A 19,164-nucleotide genomic window follows, 5' to 3' on the forward strand; every position below is an offset into this window, starting at 1 on the left:
AGGTGGTCAGTTCCCTGCCTGTGAATTCAGCTTCACAAAAAGCACAGCCTCTACACCAACCCTTCCTTCTACTCCTGATCACATTCCACTTTAAAGCTTTACACACAGGCTGGGAGTAAATGTGGTCCTCAAATGTAAGTATTTGTTATGTAAATATTCTCTGCTCCAAGTAAATTTGTGACGAATTCTAGAAGGACATATCATGGATCCACATTTCCCCAGGAGAGAGAATCAACAACTCAGGAAAAGAGATGTGTAGCCTGGGGCCAGTAATGCTCTTAAAAAGGACTAAATGACTCAATTTTTAGCAAAGCCATTGTGTTTGAGCTACCACAACCTTTAACTAAAATTTGTAAAAATGACAAGATCGCTGCTGAATTTTTTAGAGATTATTAAAACTTTCAAATCATTTCTGTTAAAAACAATAATAGAGCAGTGGTTTCCTTCACTTTGGCAAAAATGATTAGGTTGGTGCAAAAGTAATTGTGGTTTAAAAGGTTAAAAATAATTGTAAAAATCGCTATTACTTTTGCACCAACCTAATACTACCATCCTCACATATTTTGCATATTACCATTATATATTTTATATTTCCTGCAAACCAATATCCCACAAAATGTGCCGATTTATCAGGAATACTTGACATATATTGTGATATTAGCCTAAAGAAAACCTGATTCTTCCGTAACAAGAACCATGTATCTGTGAAGAATATATTCTTACAGACAATTTCTTAAACATGATTTGCTTTATGATGTTGTTTGTACATCAATGCTCTTTGTCAGTATAAAATTCTAATATGAATAGGATTTTTAAGAAGATATTTTGCAATGTGTATATTCAGGTATTACATACACACCCCAAATTATATTGTGTCTAAAAGATCACAGAGTAAAATATTTTAAAAACTGTTCGGATCATACGATAAATATCTGTGAGGTGCCTTCAGCCCATGAGATGCTCACTTGCAATCTTTGATAGAAGAACAGTAGAAATAAGTCTGAGCTAAGCTGAGGATGTTAGAGCTTAAAGGATGAAAAAGCCAATGAAAGTGTATGACTACAAGACTTCATTCAATAAATTACTGTTTTAGAAGAGTAATTTGCCATTTTGAACATGAGGAAATAATAGGAGATTGTTTTTTATGTCTTTTCAGGAGAGAGACAAAAGGACTTAAACTAGTATATCGAATCGGGTATTGAAAATTAAGAGACAAAGAAGAGATGGTTATGGATGAGAAATTGGATTTAAGGGCTAAAGTAGAAGAGTTGAGTCAAATAAGGTTATTAACTTTTTAATATGGATGACATGGAGAATGGTAATATTAGTATAAAGATACTGAAGGGTAAACATTTGGGGAAAAATCATAAGGTTGCCTTCAGTTTATATTTGTTGAATTTAGACTGAGGATGGCATATTGAAAAGGAATGCAGAATTTGGAATTATTCACATAGAAATATTGATTAAGACACAGAATTAGGCCAAGTGTCCAAAGAAGAATAAACAGGAAGAAGATCAGAAGACTGATTCTTGAGAGTCGTTCACATTTTTAAGATTAGAAAGAGAAACAGCTGGAAGGGACAAGAAAAGGCCTACCAAAATTTAAGAAGAGAAGCAAAATACTATAGTATTATTCAAAAGAAAATAATCTAGTATACATGTTGGCTCAGAATAAAAAAAAGATACAGGACCCTTTAATCACTAATATCATTTTATTTTTTAATGATTTAAGATGTTAAATTATCTTGTATGTGAATTGTAAAATTAAAATGTAGTAAACCACAAAGAATATTAAACATAAAACAAAACTAAAAAACAAACAAAAGATACCATTCCTAGGGAAGGGGAGGCAAGTTATGGAGCTGGACTGGCTATAGCTCCAGTTCCCATGATGAAGATGGTGCCCTAGTTCCAACGCTGGTATGAGAGCTGGTGCTGGATCTAGCTATGAAACCCACCTAGGAGCTAGTGCCTGAGCTGCCTCTAGCTCTACAGGTGCTAGAGCTGGTGCTCGAGCTGGCAGATGAACTGGTGTCTGAGCTACTAATACCATCTTTGAAGTCATTACCTAGAGTCCTGCTGGAAACCTGACATGAAAGATATAGACCAAGAAAAGAGTAGAAAAGGGAGACCTAGAATAACAATAACAAAAATATAACAAAAAAGAAAACCTGAAAAATGAGAGATAGTGAAGCAACAAGAAAAATAACACCATGATACAGTTTATATCCATATATGATATGTGAAGATATTATAAACAAAAAAAACAACAACCAGAAGGCTTAAAAAACAAAGCTGAAAATATCGCTAAGAAAATAGGAAAGATAATGAGATGCAACAAAAAAGATAAAGAAATAAGGAAATTGGAGAATCCTCTGTTGAAATGCCAACATCCATTGAGCAGGAATTGTAGAAAGAGGGAACACAGAACGTGGACAAGTGGACATTATCTAAGAAATTCAAAATTTTCCCTAGTAATTAAATATATGACACAAAATCCCCAGCAAGACACACTATCAAAAATTTTTACAACACCAGGAAAAGACTAACAGGGGGGGAAAAAAAGTTTGTATCAAGAATCAAGAATCAGAATGACACTGGACTTCTCAACATCAAAACTGGAAGGTAGGAAAATAAAATTGAGGAACGTAATAGTCAAACACAATATCCAGCCAAACTATCAAAAACATATGACGATAGAAGAGTTATTTTTTCACACATGCATAAACATTTATTTTTCACCCTCTTCTTTTAAGAACCTACTGTTGGTCTTGAGGGAGTATACTAAACAGGAGAGTAAGATTATGTTGTGACAGTGCCCAAATCTCAGGCTTAAAAAGTAAAGGTTATTTCTTCCACAAGTCCCATGTCCATTGCCTGTGTTTCCTGCTCTTTATCGTCACCCTCGCTGGGTTTAAGCATCACTGGTTCCTGTAGCTTCTGCCCAGAAGTAACTTCTCACATTTCATAGGTCAGAGAAAGTCACATAACCAAGTCTCAGCTCACTGGAGCAAGGGAGTGTAAACCCACCAAGTACTCAAGAGGTGGGAAAGAACCAAGTATGTGTGAACAACTCCAAACATTACTCAAGGGAAGAAATCAGAAAAGAGGAATACACAGATTGAAGAAACAGTGGATCTGGCACAGGAGGGAGCCAATGGGGATGCTCCAAATAATGGTAAATGGAAGTACCCAGACTATTGTCTTGTCAAGCAGGGTTTCAGAGAGCACCTAATGTGCATTATATTTAGAGTAGGCTTTTATTGCTATTGGAAAGTTTGGGAAAATTTTCATGACAGGCATATAGAAAACCTAGCTGAAAAAACAAAGAGCAAAGAGGCAATTAATTTCAGGAAAAAAGAGTTGTTTAAAGAATAAAGTGGTGGATAGTTCACATACAAATGATATTTACAAACAATATTGATGCATTCAAAAATTGTAATATAACAATAGTGGGCAAATGCTAAGAAAATTAGGGATTCCCTTCCCCCGACCCTTTCTTTTGTTTGCTTGATCTCTAGTTGGATTACAAGTTAGATGGAAATCCTTTTGCAATAAAGTAGCCAAAGCTTTATGGTTAGGACAGAATAACTCAGAGCTCAGTTTCAGGTCCACTTCTGTTATTTTTTAGTAGGGAGTATTGGCAGTGTTATAAGAATGAAGGGCTATAATAAAGTTAAATAAAAAAAAAAGGAAAATTCAGAACATTGGTACAACTATGTTATTTAGAAAATACTGGTTAATAACATAGGAAACAGCTATGTTAAGAGTGGAAAGTGGTAAGCAGGGGTCTGATTTGTTTTGTTTTGTACACAAACTTTTAAATGCCTTTAAAAATAAACTTTTTCTTTTATAACAGTGTTAGATTTACAAAACTGTTGTAAATGCAAGACAAGAGTTTGTGAAGAAATCAGGCTTGTAGTACATGCAGACTTAAAAACATAGCTCATTTTATTAGATTACAGAGAGGTTTTAAATATGGACGACATATTAAACAATTACAAATGAAAATTTATCATTGCAATGTATTTATGTTTTTTTCCTCCAGAATTCTCTCTGTGAATAAGCAGGCAATATAATTCTTCTATCTGTTCAATAGCAATGCTATTAACAGGCTTTGTATTTGAGTTCAATTGCACCTCAGAAGGCCTAAAATTACAGAGTCTCTTTTCTCAAAGTTCTCCCCCACCCTCAGAAAAGAGTTCACATGAGAGGCTGAAGTCTTCTCCCCCAAGAGAATTTTGTGAACCCTTTTGTGATGGTGGGACTGTGTCACTTTCTCAATTTATTTTCTCTTTTTCAGATATTTTTAAATATAGGCATTAAAAACCTATCATTATATTTGTTTGTACATTATTATATTGTCAATTTCTCCACATGTCAGAGGGTCAGTGTGATGAGGACACAGGAGAGGTCCCGGGATTTGGAGGATGAAAGCATAATTGCCCTGGGTTGATGAATGAAAGGGAACTGAGGAAGAGAAAGTGGGACTGGAGTCTACTCTTTCAAAAATTTTTGCAGTAAAAGCTAAGGAAAAATACAATAGGAAGTTGAAATACAGTTTCATAGTTTTTATGATGAAGAGTTTAAATATGGCTGTAGACTGCAGAGAAAGAGAGGGACAGAGAAATATTGATTACCAGAGAGAGATGGTGATAGGAAAATCTTGAAGAAGGCGTTAGAAAATGGGGTGTTTTGGAAAGGAATAAGGGAAGTTATTGCTTCAGAAAAAAGAGTAAAAATAAGTGAACATAAACTTTTTGAAGTTCATATATAAAATAGTTCTAATTAGTACTCACAAAGGGACCCTGACTTATGACTGTAAACTTTACTGTAAAATTCTTCTCTAGAAAAGTGAAAACTTCTTGGGTCTTATTTGTCTTGGTGTTTTAGAAGTGAAGAGAAATGTGGTTTTCAATCCTATCATAATTTTAATTTTTAGCACCTACTATAATCGAGCCACATAAGTAATAGTCAATAAGTATTATCAATTAGTGATTTATTGGGTAAGCTGCAATTCACATGCAATTTCCCATCTGTTATTATCAGAGGCTGTGACAAGTATTAAAAACCTTTAAAATGTTCCTGTTAAGGATGCTCATAAGTAACTAGAGTTTTTCCTCTGTAGAAACACAGTGTAACTGGGTTCCTGTGCTGTGAAAACATGAAAGAAGAAAGGATCTGTCTGTCTACCTACCTATCAACAGAGAAGGTATTTTCTGTTCACTTTGAAACTCGAACAAGAAACTTGGGCTCTATCTTTTTTGTTCTTCTGCCACCACTGACTGTCTTGATCCTCTGTCCTCAGTCATAAGTAAATAGCAAATACTTATTTGATACGGGATTTTAAAACAATATAAGCTGAGATACCAACGTTCCAACATAAGAGTTTAATGCTAACTTGCTTAATAACATTTTCCGTATGTCTCTACAATCTTAGTTTACTCTCTGTTTTATGTGTACATTATACGATTAGATTTTAGGTACTGTATCTTTAATGGAAGAGCCATATTTTATTCATCTGTGGTAACTGCAGGACCAGAAGAAATAGATGATATAATTTCATAGTGACTATACTACAGCATTAAGGCAACAAGACTTTAATTATAGAAGTTTAGTGACTTTGGATGGAAAACACAGAAAACAATCCTTATGTAAAACATTTAAGAAATATTATATTCCCAAGTATCTTTTTTTCTTGGTTCTATTAGTTATTTGCTTGCCAAACATGAGTATTTTCTTCTCTGCTGCAGAAGCCTACTGAGTTATGCATTAACATGATACGGCTAGAAGTACAAGGCTGTTTTTTCAGGCCTTGACCTAAGTAAGGGCCAAAGTGGATACCACCTAATGTTAGAGTATAATTCCATTTTTGAAGGTTTTCAAAATTCCTCATAAAATATAATAATCAATTTGCATAATTTCAATTTATCAAGGCCATCTTTGTTAACTGCATTAACCACTGCTAATAATGTGTAAGGTCACAAAAATGTTACCCATTGTCTTTCGTTAAGAACGAAGATTTGAAGTTTTTGTTTTTCAAATTGTGGTATGAGATATAAAAGTTCCAGGCAGGAGATATATAATAAGTCCCTGGATATATATTCATCTCCCTAACGTCTGAGGGGAAACAAAAGAAAGTCAAGTAATTTAATTCAAAATTATAAGCATAATGCAGTAAAATATGAATTTAAAACCTAAGAGCATAGAATGCTTGTGCTTCTGCTGCATTTTGTGGGATACACTTTGTGGCAGCCCTTCAACTCCTTCCTACTACTATCCACTGTATCCCCAGGGTACTGCTTCAGTAGAAGAATTGGAGAGATGACGACTTAAGCCACACAAGTAGCACTAAAACTAGAAATTTTAAACATGAGTTTCATCAGCTGTTTTCTGGGATTTAGCATGAGACTATTTTATTTTAGTCTCTCATTGTTTCGGTGCATTTTAAACAAAATGAATCCCCTACGGCAACGAGGAAAACACAAGTTTATTTCTTTCAATTACTTAAAAAAAAAAAAAGAAAGAAAGAAAAAAACTAAATGAGAAAGAGACAAAGGGAGGACAAAATATTCCTCACAAAATAATGTATTTTCCCCTTAGAAAATGTCATGCTTGAATGTGGTTGTTAAAGCTTGTTTTATGATTACTGAATAACAGTTGTGAAAATTGGCACAAATATTCACTTTGGGGGGCACCTGTAGAGACAAAGTTTAATCTCTTTATATCCTTGGTAAAACATGATACACAGGATTGAGTAGTAAACAAAAATGCATACGTGTAAAGGAAAAAATGGAATGTGAAGGAAAAGTATCCTATAGGAAAAGTGTAACAAATGCATGTTCTCCCTCAGTTATTCCAAGTTATAGATGAATTTTTAGACCTTATTGCTATGGAAAAGGGCAATACTGTATGTAATAAGAGTTTATGCTTGCAGAGTGATAAATTTTAAGTGTGTCAATGAAATAATTTTAAAACTTTTGAAATGAAATTAATCTAGATCAGTACTTCCTCAACACTTAATATTTTGTATTTTTATTAATCAGAGAAAATTTCCTCTGAAATTTTTATGTTTTGTAGTGATTTACTTACATATATATCTTTCCACTAAATCATAAACTCCTTAATGAATAAAAGTCTTGTTTTATTTAACTACTAAGTAGCAAGTTGTATGTACTGGCATATTGTATGTACTCAATGTATTTTCGTTGTCGAACTGATTTAATTCTCCCAAATCTATGGTATCACTTAGATCTGGGGCTTTCAATTTTGGCAGAACAAAATAATCATAAGGGGAGTGGTTAAAAAGTACCAATCATATCAGAAAAATGTCTAAGAATAGGGCCCAGGAATCATTATTATTTTAAAGCTTCTCAGATGATTTTGTTGTGTAGGCAATGTTGAGAACCACTGACTTAGGTCATTTCTCTCTCTTAACAAGACTGTACTCATACAGATCTCAAAGTGCCTAGTTGTCATAAAGTGAATTATTTAAACTTTCTTCTGTTTGTAAAATTGTACACTATTGCATCATAATTACATCATAATTTATATCATAATTATTAAAGTATTCACATCTCCAAAATAAGGCCATTCCTAAGATCCTTTAAAGCTCTGACATTGCAATTCATTGACATAAATGGTATTTTGTGACACGGGAAGTGTTAGCTTATATAATAAATGTGTTAAAAATGTGAGTAATGAATTGTGAGGCAATGATTATATTCTTTTACACTGATGCACATTAGTTTCTGCATTTCAACAAGTGTTAAATGCACATTATCATGCAACTGATTCTAAGTTTCAAAAAAATAATTAGGGAAAATATTGAAAAGGGAGATAAGCAAAACTTTGTGACAAGAAGAGTACATAGCACAGAAGAGGACTGAATATCTGTTGTGATTTCTGGTATGAGAGTTAACAAATGGGATATAACATTTTAATCACTGTCCTAGCTTTCTAACAATTCTCTCACACATACAGACTTATGAGAAATTACCCCAAACAACAGAAATGCATACATGAGAATGTATACAAGGGGATAAAAATAATTTATTGTCAATTCAACAATGATAATCTCTCAGCAATGACATGAAAAAAAGTATATTTTAAAATCTTATCTATAAATCATTGCAGAGTCTTCTTTCTGCCATTTTAGAAAGCACACAAACTCACTACAGTACTAAAGAAAATGAACAACAATAAGAAAAGGTGTTAAATTAAACATAGGCATTAAATTTTCAACTTCATGGGGAAACATACTAAACTGAGTTTGAATGCCTGCGGACAGTTTTGTCAAAAATTTCTAACTCTTCTACATGGATGCATAAAATTTCCTAAAGCTGAAGGACATTTTCAGTGAATTGGATATCAAGTTAAGGATCCTTTGAAACTAAACACTTTGAAGACAAATAGGTTCCAGAAGTATGACAATGAAATCCCTATGTTCTCTTCACAATCACTTTATGGTAGTTAGATGATCGAGTAGAAATCTCAGACCCAGGACATACATATATTTTTTCCCACCAGTTTTTCCTCACCTATGTCAGCTCAATGTACATTTCTCATTCCCTTTTGCTTTGTATAAAATGAAGAAACCAATTTAATGTCCTTAGAGACTCAATCCATCTCAAAATCTTTCAAAATATGGAAAATATGTCAGGGTAAAAATGGAAGGTTAAATTGAGATCTTAAGCTTTCTGGAACTCCAGAATTGATTTTTTACTTCCTATATCTTTCATGTCTACTTATCATTAACTGCCACTAAAAAAAGTATGTATGCTCCCCCAAATTTTTCATAATGAATGCTCATAATTGGCAAGCTCATAAATTCTGTGCAATAAGTTAGAAAAGTTAATAATAAGTATAAGGAATGAAGTAAAAACATGTAGAGAGAAAAAAGATTATGAATGTTTTCAATGTATGCAAAAATATAAGAAAACACCACATGCAAGTATTCAAAGTATCTTTTCTTTCATTTTCATGAATATCTTACTAAAAGCATTGTAGGGAAAACTCAATGTAAGAAATGAATAATCAATGATCAATTCAAAGAGATGATTGATATGTATGAAGACCGACCATAGAAAAACCATTAGACAATATGAAAATATGTCTACTGATTACTAAAAGAAAAATTGGTGTATCATATAAACATAAGGAGGTTTTCTAGGATCTTATTAGATTACTAAATTATGTAAACAAATTTAACACAACTTTTTATTACAATACTCTTGAGAAAAATCAATATAATATATTTCCATGTGTTTGTATTTATAATGAAAAGTAATCTAGATTATATAAGATAATATTATATAAAAATATTTTCTATATCTATGAATATATAAAACATAAAAGCATTTTTATATGCTAAGTTCAGTTGCTGAGGATACCTCTTCTTTCTTGACAAAATGTGTTACTAGAAATGAACAGAAAAAAATCAAGAAATGCTAACTTTATTAAATAAGAAACTAGAAGAAATGTTTCAACTTTTAAGATTTATTTGGGTAGGAAAATAACAAAATCTAGACTATTATTTTTAAAATAAATTTTCAAGATCGAAAAAAATTAAATTTAAATTAAAAAATAAAAATAAATAAAATCAACACATGACCCAAGCAATCCTTTTGAAAACGTTTACCTGTAAAGATATATGTACCCCTATGTTCACTGAAGCATTATTCATGGTGGCCACCACATGGAAACAACCAAAGTTTCATTCGACAGATGATTGCATAAAGAAAATGTGGTACATATATACAGAGGAATATTACTCAACTATAAGAAAAGATGAAATACTGCCATTTGCGAGAACACAGATGGATCTTGAGATTATATGCTCACTGAAATAAGTCCGATAGAAAAAGTCAAGAACCACATGACTTCACTCATGTGGGATACAAAACTGAAAGCAACAAACAAACAAGACAAACAAAAACAAAAACTCATAGACAGAGACAACAGTTTAGTGGTTACCAGAGGGTAAGGGGGCAGGGAGGTGGTAGAAGAGGGAAAAAGGAATCAAATATATGGTGATGGAAGGAGAACTGACTTTGGGTGGTGAACACATAATGCAATATACAGATGATGTATTACAGAATTGTACACTTGGAACCTATGTAATTTTACTAACCAATGTCATCCTAATAAACTTAATAAAAATTAATATATGGAACATTTATAAAAAGTGAGTGTTTTATTGAAGTATGCACTTTAAGATTTAATAATAATGTGGTTTTGACGATCTTCAGTTCTTGAAATTAAAGTTTGATAGAACAAGAACTTTTACAGCTTAACAATACAAAATCCTAATCCTATAGTGGTGTATAATCAGCGAAATAATGACTGTCTAATTTCTATGATTTATCATGAAAAATGTAATTTACATCTGTTCAACAGAATACATTTCTTAAGAGCTTACTATATGTCTGTGTCATAATCAATGTATTACTATTTTGTCTTAAGTTATATTGTACTGCTGGTCCCACTCTTTTGATGACAGTGTTTGAATATCATATTATTCTAGAGTTAGGAATAGGTATATCAGTAGAGTTGTCCTCAAACATTATTACTGAAAAAAAGATACAATAAAATATAAATATAAAGGAAATTATACCATTAGCATCAAGAGCTCTAGCCTGTATTCAACTATGTCAACAAAAGTGCTGGGTTTTATGAAACTATTCTCAAAACATGTTCATAAATAAACTAAAGATAAATTAGACATTTAATGCTTCTCAAGATCTATATTCCAAGACCTTTGTACAGACTTCTATTTTGTGACTACCACCTAGGCGCATACTCTATCTCACAGCAAAAGACCATTGTAAAACCACGATGAGGTATCACCTCACACCTGTCAGAATGTCTATCATCAATAAATTAACAAACACGTGTTGGAGAGGATATGGTAAAAAGCGAATCCTTATACACTGTTGGTGAGAATGTAAACTGATGCAGCCACTATGTAAAATAGTTTGGAGGATCCTCAAAAAAATTAAAAATAGAACTACCATAGACCCAGTGATTCCACTTCTGGGTATTTATCTGAAAAAATCTAAAACACTAATTTGAAAAGATAATATGTATCCCTATGTGACAACATGGATCGACCTATGGGTATTATGCTAAGGGAAATAAGTCAGACAGAGAAAGAGAAATATCATACAATTTCATTTATATGTGGAATCTAAAAAAAAACAAAACAAACAAACAAAACAAAAACAAACTTACAGATACAGAGAACAAATTGATGGTTGCCAGATGGAAGATTTGTGGGGGATGGATGAAAAATGTGACAGGGATTACGAGGTACAAATTGACAGTTATAAAAATAGTCACATACATATAAAGTACAGTATAGGGAATATAGTCAATAATATTGTAATAACTATATACGGTGCCAGGTGGGTACTAGAGTTATCAGGGGGATCACTTCGTAAGTTATAGAAATGTCTAATCATTATGTTGTATACTTGAAATTAATATAATATTGATGTCAACTGTAATTAGAAAAGAAATTATAAAGGGGTGTTATAAGAAGTGAGGAAATGACCAGATGAGGGGAGGAAGGCCCTTTACTTTTCATTCCTTATCTTTATGTATCTGTCAAAGTTTATTTTTTTTACAATGAAAAGGTATTACTGTTTACGTCAAACTAATAAACAGCTTAAGCTTTAAAAATTAAAATTTAAGCTTTTTAATAGTTATCAATATTTACCATTTAAACATAGAGAGAAGTAATTACAATTTAGTGTAACAGGAAAAACTAGATTATACAATTATATAGAAAGTACACTCTCGACTATTTTAAAAATTATTTCTAAATATGCATAAAGAAAAAGTACTTTGCCAGAGGGGAAGGGGGAAGAGGGATAGTAGATGAGGGTAAAGGGGATCAAATATATGGTGATGGAAGAAGAACTGACTCTGGGTGGTGAACACACAATGGGATTTATAGATGATGTATTACAGAACTGAACACCTGAAATCTATGTAACTTTACTAACAATTGTCACCCCAATAAACTTTAGTTAAAAAAAAAAGAATTGGCAGGAAACACACCAAATGGTAATAGTAATTATCTCTAGTTATAATGTTATAACCTATTTTTGCTTGATACTTTGTATTTCTTTTAATTTTCCAAAATTAATATATATAATTACACAAAAATTTAATGATCAATTATGTCATATTATAACCAGGAATCAAGAGGAGAAAAAATGTGAGACGTAATTCCTTTCATCAACTAATTTACTGTTTATGTATGGTACCTGATAGATACTAGACATTTTGGGGTGAGTACTTTGTAAGATAATATGTCTAATCACTATGTTGTACATCTGAAAGTAATATAGTATTGTATGTGTACTATAATTGAAAAATACATTTTAAAAAATATATGGGAACACCCAGGCTGCATTGAGTTGCTGATGCTTTGTTATCTGCTTGGCTTATTCACTTGGCTTGGCTTATTCACTCCCACATACCAAACTTGTAGCACACATGATCTCAATTCATGCCTTGGCAAAATAACAAATTACTCTATGCCACTTATCTATGTTACTACTAAAGAACAAAAGGAACTTCCAGTATTAAATCTTGAATGCTAAGACCCTATTGGGCTTAATTGGCATAAAGCAGAATTATGTATAGTTATATTAAATATTCCATATTAATTCATGAATAATCATGAAGCAATAGGTATGTAACAATGCTAATATTGTAAGAAACTTAGATATCATTCTTTTTAACCCAGTGCAGAAATCTTTGACACACAATTAGCTGATCTTTGCTTGAAGGTCTACAATATTCTGAGCTTCTGGAACTGCTTGTTCTATTTTGGACTACGTTAACATTAAAAGAAAAACAACACATATTCACATATGGAGAGAAGAGCTGTGCTGACCAATATAGCAACTATTAGTCACATATGACTATTACAAGCACTGGAAATTTGGCTAGTGAACTGATATGCGTTCCAAGTATTAAATATATACCTGATTAGAAAGGCTTAGTAAAAAACGGGACATAAAACATCTCATGAATTAGCTTTTATACTGATTACATATTGACATTATACTTAGGTCAAATAAAATATATTTTAAAATTAATCTCACTTTGTTTCTTTTTTACCTTTTTATATGTGGTTATTAGAAAAATTTAAATTTTATGTGGCTCACATTGCATTTTCACTGGACGGCACAGTTGTAGAGTATCAATCGGAAAAAACAACAATTTGTAAATGACTGTTGTTACAACAGCAATTTTTGCTTATACCAACAACAAGAAAAATGATTTTGTATTTATGTGTAGAAATATAGTTGGAACAAATACACATTAAGTGATTAATTATATTACTACTCATAAATACTGAAAATATGAGGTTAGGCAAAATTTTATTTCACCTTGTATTATTTAAAAGTTGTTTTCTTTTAATATACAGAAACTACCTTTAATTAATAAATTAATTAGAAATCATATTGGACATCTATGCTCAGCTGATTTTCAACAAGGGTACTAAGACCATTCAATGTAAAAAGAATAGTCTCTTTGACAAATGGTGGTGGGAAAACTGGATGTCTACATGCAAGGAAACAAAGCTGAATCCCCATCTCACACCATATATAAAAATTAACGCAACATGGATCAAATATCAAAATTTAGGAACCAATACCATAAAACTATTGGGAAAAAAACAGGGGAAAACCTCCACCATCTTGGATTTAGCCATAAATAATAGTAAATAAATAGGATACCAAAAGAACAGAAAACAATAACAGCATAAATTGGACATCATTAAATTAAAAACTTTTATGCATGAAAGGACACTATCAAGAGAATAAAAATAACCCACAGAATGGGAGACAATCTCAGTATTATCATATACTTAATGAGGATTTACTACCCAGAATAAATAAAGAACACCTACAACTCAACAATAAAAATCCCAAATAAAAAATGGGAAAGGCTTAAATAGACATTTCTCTAAAGAGGATTTACAAATGGCCAATAGGTGCATGAAAAGATGCATCATTAGTTGTTAGGGAAATGCAAATCAAAACCACAAGATATCACTTTATATGCACTAGGATAGCTAAAATGAAAAAAAATGTTTGCAGCAACAAATAAAAAAAAAGAGAGAGAGAGAAAATAAGTGTTGGAGAGGATATGGAGAAATTGGAACACACGTTCATTCCTCATCAAAATGTAAAATGGTGCAACCATTGTGGAAATCTGGCAGTTCCTTGAAAGGTTCAACATAGAGTTACCACATGACTCAGCAAATCCTCTCCTCGTTATATGCCTCAATGAACTGAAAATAGAGACTCAGAGATACTTGTAGGCCAATGTTAATAGCAGCATTAATTACAATAGTCAGAAAGTGGAAACAAACCAAGTGCCGATTAGAAGATTAATGGATAAATAAAATGCAGTACTCTACATAGAATGGAATATCATTCAACCATAAAAAGAAATGAAGTTCTGATACATGTTACAACATGGATTAACTTTGAAAACATTATGTTAATGTTTTGAGACACAAAAGATAAACATTGTATGATTCCAGTTATGTAAAATATTGAGAATAAGCAAATCATAGAGATAAAAAGTGAATTAGAGGTACCAGAGTCTTGGGGAGAGAGATATGGGGAATTACTGCTTAGTGGGTACAGAGTTTTTGTTTGTGGTGTTGAAAAATTTTGTAAATAAATAATGGTGATGGTTATACAACAATGTGAATGTAATTAATGTCACTAAACTGTACACGTAAACTGGTTAAAATGGCATAGTCTATGTTTGTATATTTTATATAATAAAAATAAATTCATCAAATCATATTGGGAACTGTGTTTTCCTTTTACTCCTGAATTGAATAAATAAGTAATTAATAAGCATCTATACTATGTGCTGGACACTGTGCTAGGTGTAGATGAGATAGTAATGAGCAAACAGAAGATATCATTGGCAACTTTGCCACGGTGTAAATTTATTGCATAATTGAAATAAAGTGACCTTGGAACACTTAAGGCTTTGTGTCATCCTTAAGTAGTCTTTTCTTTTGGACAGTTTTAAATAAACATTCTATAATTCAAAATGCTCTCTCAGTCTGACTTATTTCACTTAGCATAATACCTTCTAGATACAATGGTAACATTTCATTCTTCTTTATGGCCGAGTATTATTCCATTGTATATATGTACCCCAATTTCTTTATCCAATTGTCTGAAATAAGTCAGACTGAGAAAGACAAATACCATACGATCTCCCTTATACGTGGAATCTAAAGAAATAAATGAACAAAAGAAACAGACTCATAGATACAGAGAACAAACTGATAGTTGCCAGAGGGGAGAGGGGTTGGGGTGCTGGGTGAAAAATACGAAGAGATTCAGAAGTACACATCGGTAGTTACAAAATAGTCATGGGGGTGCAAAGTACAGCATAGAGAATATAGTCAATAATATGGTAATAACTATGTATAATGCCAAATGGGTACTAGACTAGTCAGAGGGATCACTGCATAAATTACATAAATGTCTAACCAATATGCTGTACAAACAAATATAATATTGAGTATCAACTGTAATTTAAAAATTAAAAGGGGGGAAAGTGAAGGGGAATAAGAGGTTCAAGTTTCCAGGTATAGAACAAATAAGTCATGGGGATGTAATGTACAGCATAGGGAATATAGCAATAATATTGTGATAGTGTGGTACAGTGTCAGATGGTTGCTGGACTTAACATGGTGATCACTTGTTTTGGTATATAAATGTTGAATGACTAATAATTATGGCATATACCTGAAACTAGTATAATAGTATATGTTAACTATATTTTAATAAAAATCTTAGAAAAGAAACATTATTGAATCAGAAAAAAAAATCAACAATAAAACACCTCATATAAATGATGAAAACTAATTTGAACTATATGCCCTTTAAATCTTTGATTAATTTTTATAGAGGGATGCTATAAATTATTGGGTAGATAACATAGTTGAGTATGACCTCCTGTTGCATTTGTTCAGTAGGCATTCTCCCCAAGATACAACAAATAGACTTTTTCTGAATATTTATATTTATATATTTTTCCTTCAAATGTCTACCTTTTTACTATGTAATTTTCTCCAAATTTTCTAATAATTTAAAATCTTTATTATGACCCAAGTTGACAATAATCTATAAGCATCAACAGTTTTTCAACCTCCTGCTCAACTTTTATTTATATTTAGGACAGATTACACACTATATGGCAAGAAAGATGATATAATCATAGCAACTCCAAATTTTTTAAATGCCAAAATTGCTCGTTTAACTTTCATATGATGTTATATCACATATGAGAGTTGGGCTCAGGCATCGTTCAGAAAAAAAGGCAGGGATTTGTTAAATACTCAGGAATGAAACAGCAGCTGTATTCCTTTTAAAAACAGGCAAAACCTGTAAGGGCAAAAACCATGAAATACCCAATACTATTCACAAGTTAGAAATTTCTTATCCACATCAATTGTGTTCTACTAATAATACACTACAATATATTTTATATTAAAAATACCCTGGAGGAAAGTATTGTTTCATTTATTGCCTGGAAATCGGCATTTCCCCTACATAACCAAACAAATCCAAATAAATACAGCCTGGTTAGTTAATCTCTAATGTGCTCCCACTGAGGCTGATCAGTGGTCTGAGCACCTAACAGGTTTATTTCTCTCCGGATCTTTGCTCAGACTGGTTCCTACGCCTGCATGTCCTTCACTGCTAATGCTTATGTATTACCATGTTTCCTTGAAAATAAGACCTAGCTCTAATGCGTCTTTTGGATCAAAAATTAATGTAAGACCTGGTATTATATTATATTACATTATATTACATTACATTACATTATATTATATTATACTCGGTCGTATATTATAATATATAAGCCCCGGTCTTACATTATATTAAAATAAGACCAGGTCTTATATCAATTTTTGCTCCAAAAGACGCATTACATCCGATGATCTGGATAGGTCTTATTTTCGGGGAAACACGGAGCTTCAAGCAGTCTATCTTCAATCCATCTCAGTAAAGCCTTCTGCAAAATCTTATTCTTGGTTCATAGGATCAATTTTCTGAACCATACATAAGTTCAGAATCTAGTCAATTTAATTTGAATCTAGTCAATTTAAAGTATCATGCCAGAATTTTTTATTCTTTACTGATTTCATATTAAGCTACATAATGGCCAACTTTCATAGATGAACACTAGACTCCTTAACAAATAGAAGAAAGTATCAGTAAATATTTAGAGACCCTCATAAGGCTAAAAAAAAAGCAGTCACTAAATAATTAAATAACTAAATGAGATATTTCATAATTATGATTTCACATTTCCAAAGAGGACAAAAAAATCTAGTCTACCCCTAGCTTTCTTACATTTGTAATCTCCATATTATCCTCACCAAAAATCCTTTTAACATGGAGTACTCATGAGTGAATATTTTTCAGTAGGCCTCCATATTCATCTTATCTATGTCTTTGTAGCTCAATCTTAGGTTTATTATAGTTAGAAGAAAAAGTAGTCTTTTTGCTTTGTACCATCTGACTAACCTGGATCATATTGAAGAAAAATGAAAACTTTAAATGTTCAAAGGCCAAATCATTTGAAAAGGAAGATTGTTCTTCAGTTGTGGTTCTTTTGTATGTGCTGTGTTTAAAAGTCCTGGTTATGGCCTTGATCACATCAGTGAAGTCACTAAAATCCTTTTTTATTTAAGTATATAAAGTATTTAGAAAAGAAGAAAGGCAAACAAAACCACAATATAATTCATGTTAGTAACTTCATACACAGATCCTAAAAAGACTTGCAAAGCTGACTTCTACTTCATGTCACTCATACAGGTTTGGGCTTTTAATGAGAACAAAAATGATTTATTAAGCATACATTTGCTTAATCAGTGCTTCAAGTCACCAAGTAATTAAATACTAAGAGACATGATTTTTTACATAAAAGTTTCTCAATTTATAAAACGTTTCTATTGACAGATAAGGCACAGAAAAATGCAAGTGACATCTGCTAAGCTTTACTTATGAAAACTTAAAGAAATCCTACGGGATAACATCACTCAGTTTTTCCTGGAGTACCTCTGATGGAAACTTCCTAAAAAAAAAAAATCTGGAAATAATTAGAAACTATTCTAGTACCTAAAAAAAAAAAAAAAGGTTTACTAGAAAACTAAATCTGCTATTCATCAAAGAACACAACACACTCAGAATCATGTAATGGGAAAATAAGGTACACATATAGAATAAAGCACCTGAACCACATCTGATTTAAAAATTTTTTAAAAGTTTAGAGAAGACAGTATTAGGCCTGTGATATACTGAAGAACTCTACAGGAAACACTGTACTTAACTAATGAAACACTGATTTTGTCAAATAATACAATTTTTTTTACTTCAGTTCATTTTACTTCCAAATGTCAGAAAACCATTTTTGTTAAAACATGGTACTAAGTACAACTTTAATACAAATTGAAAAGGAAGAAGAATATTCAATTATTAATATTTATTTTAGTGTCATAAATTCCAAATGGAAAAGTACCCAAAATACAATAAAAAATGTTTTGAGTATTTGCGGGGAAAAAATAAATGCAACATAATGATAATGCTAACAGCTTCTTAAAACTTAAAATATGTTTTCTACAGAGACCAAAAATTCCACTGGGGGGTAGACTGGATGGCATGTCCCTTGGAGTTTAAAAGCCTGTCCATATGAACTGAATTATCCTTGACAAGTACCTTCAGACATTTGTAATATGATCTCATGTAAATTTAGACCATATTTTGCACATAAACCACTGGCAATAGCAAGTTTAATCAGGAGCTCAGATAATAAGGAAAGAAAAGCTGATATCCTTAATAATACATAATAGTTAACATAAAATTTCCCAAATGAAAAGCATAAAAATAAAAGCATCCAATGTGTTACAGCAAATGCAAGAAAAACAAATGCTGCAAGAAATGTTGCATTTTTGTTTCCTTCTTCAACCCTTAGCTACCTATTCTCTAAAACCAAAATTTTATCCTTCTGTGGTTTATCTAAATTTGGAAAAAGAAGAGCATATTTTAAGCAAATAAACAAACTAGAAAATTCCATTTGCATTGAAAACTTGTTTTAACT

General features: G+C 31.8%; 1 protein-coding gene across 7 annotated transcripts in view; it reads right to left on the reverse strand.

Moving 5' to 3' along the window:
- NBEA (neurobeachin) overlaps positions 1–19,164 on the reverse strand; it is a 661,793-nt gene that overhangs the window by 322,771 nt on the left and 319,858 nt on the right. The gene's annotated exons all lie outside the window — the stretch shown is intronic.

This window comes from Rhinolophus sinicus, linkage group LG04 (assembly GCF_036562045.2).
Source record: "Rhinolophus sinicus isolate RSC01 linkage group LG04, ASM3656204v1, whole genome shotgun sequence".
Taxonomy (NCBI): Eukaryota; Metazoa; Chordata; class Mammalia; order Chiroptera; family Rhinolophidae; genus Rhinolophus; species Rhinolophus sinicus.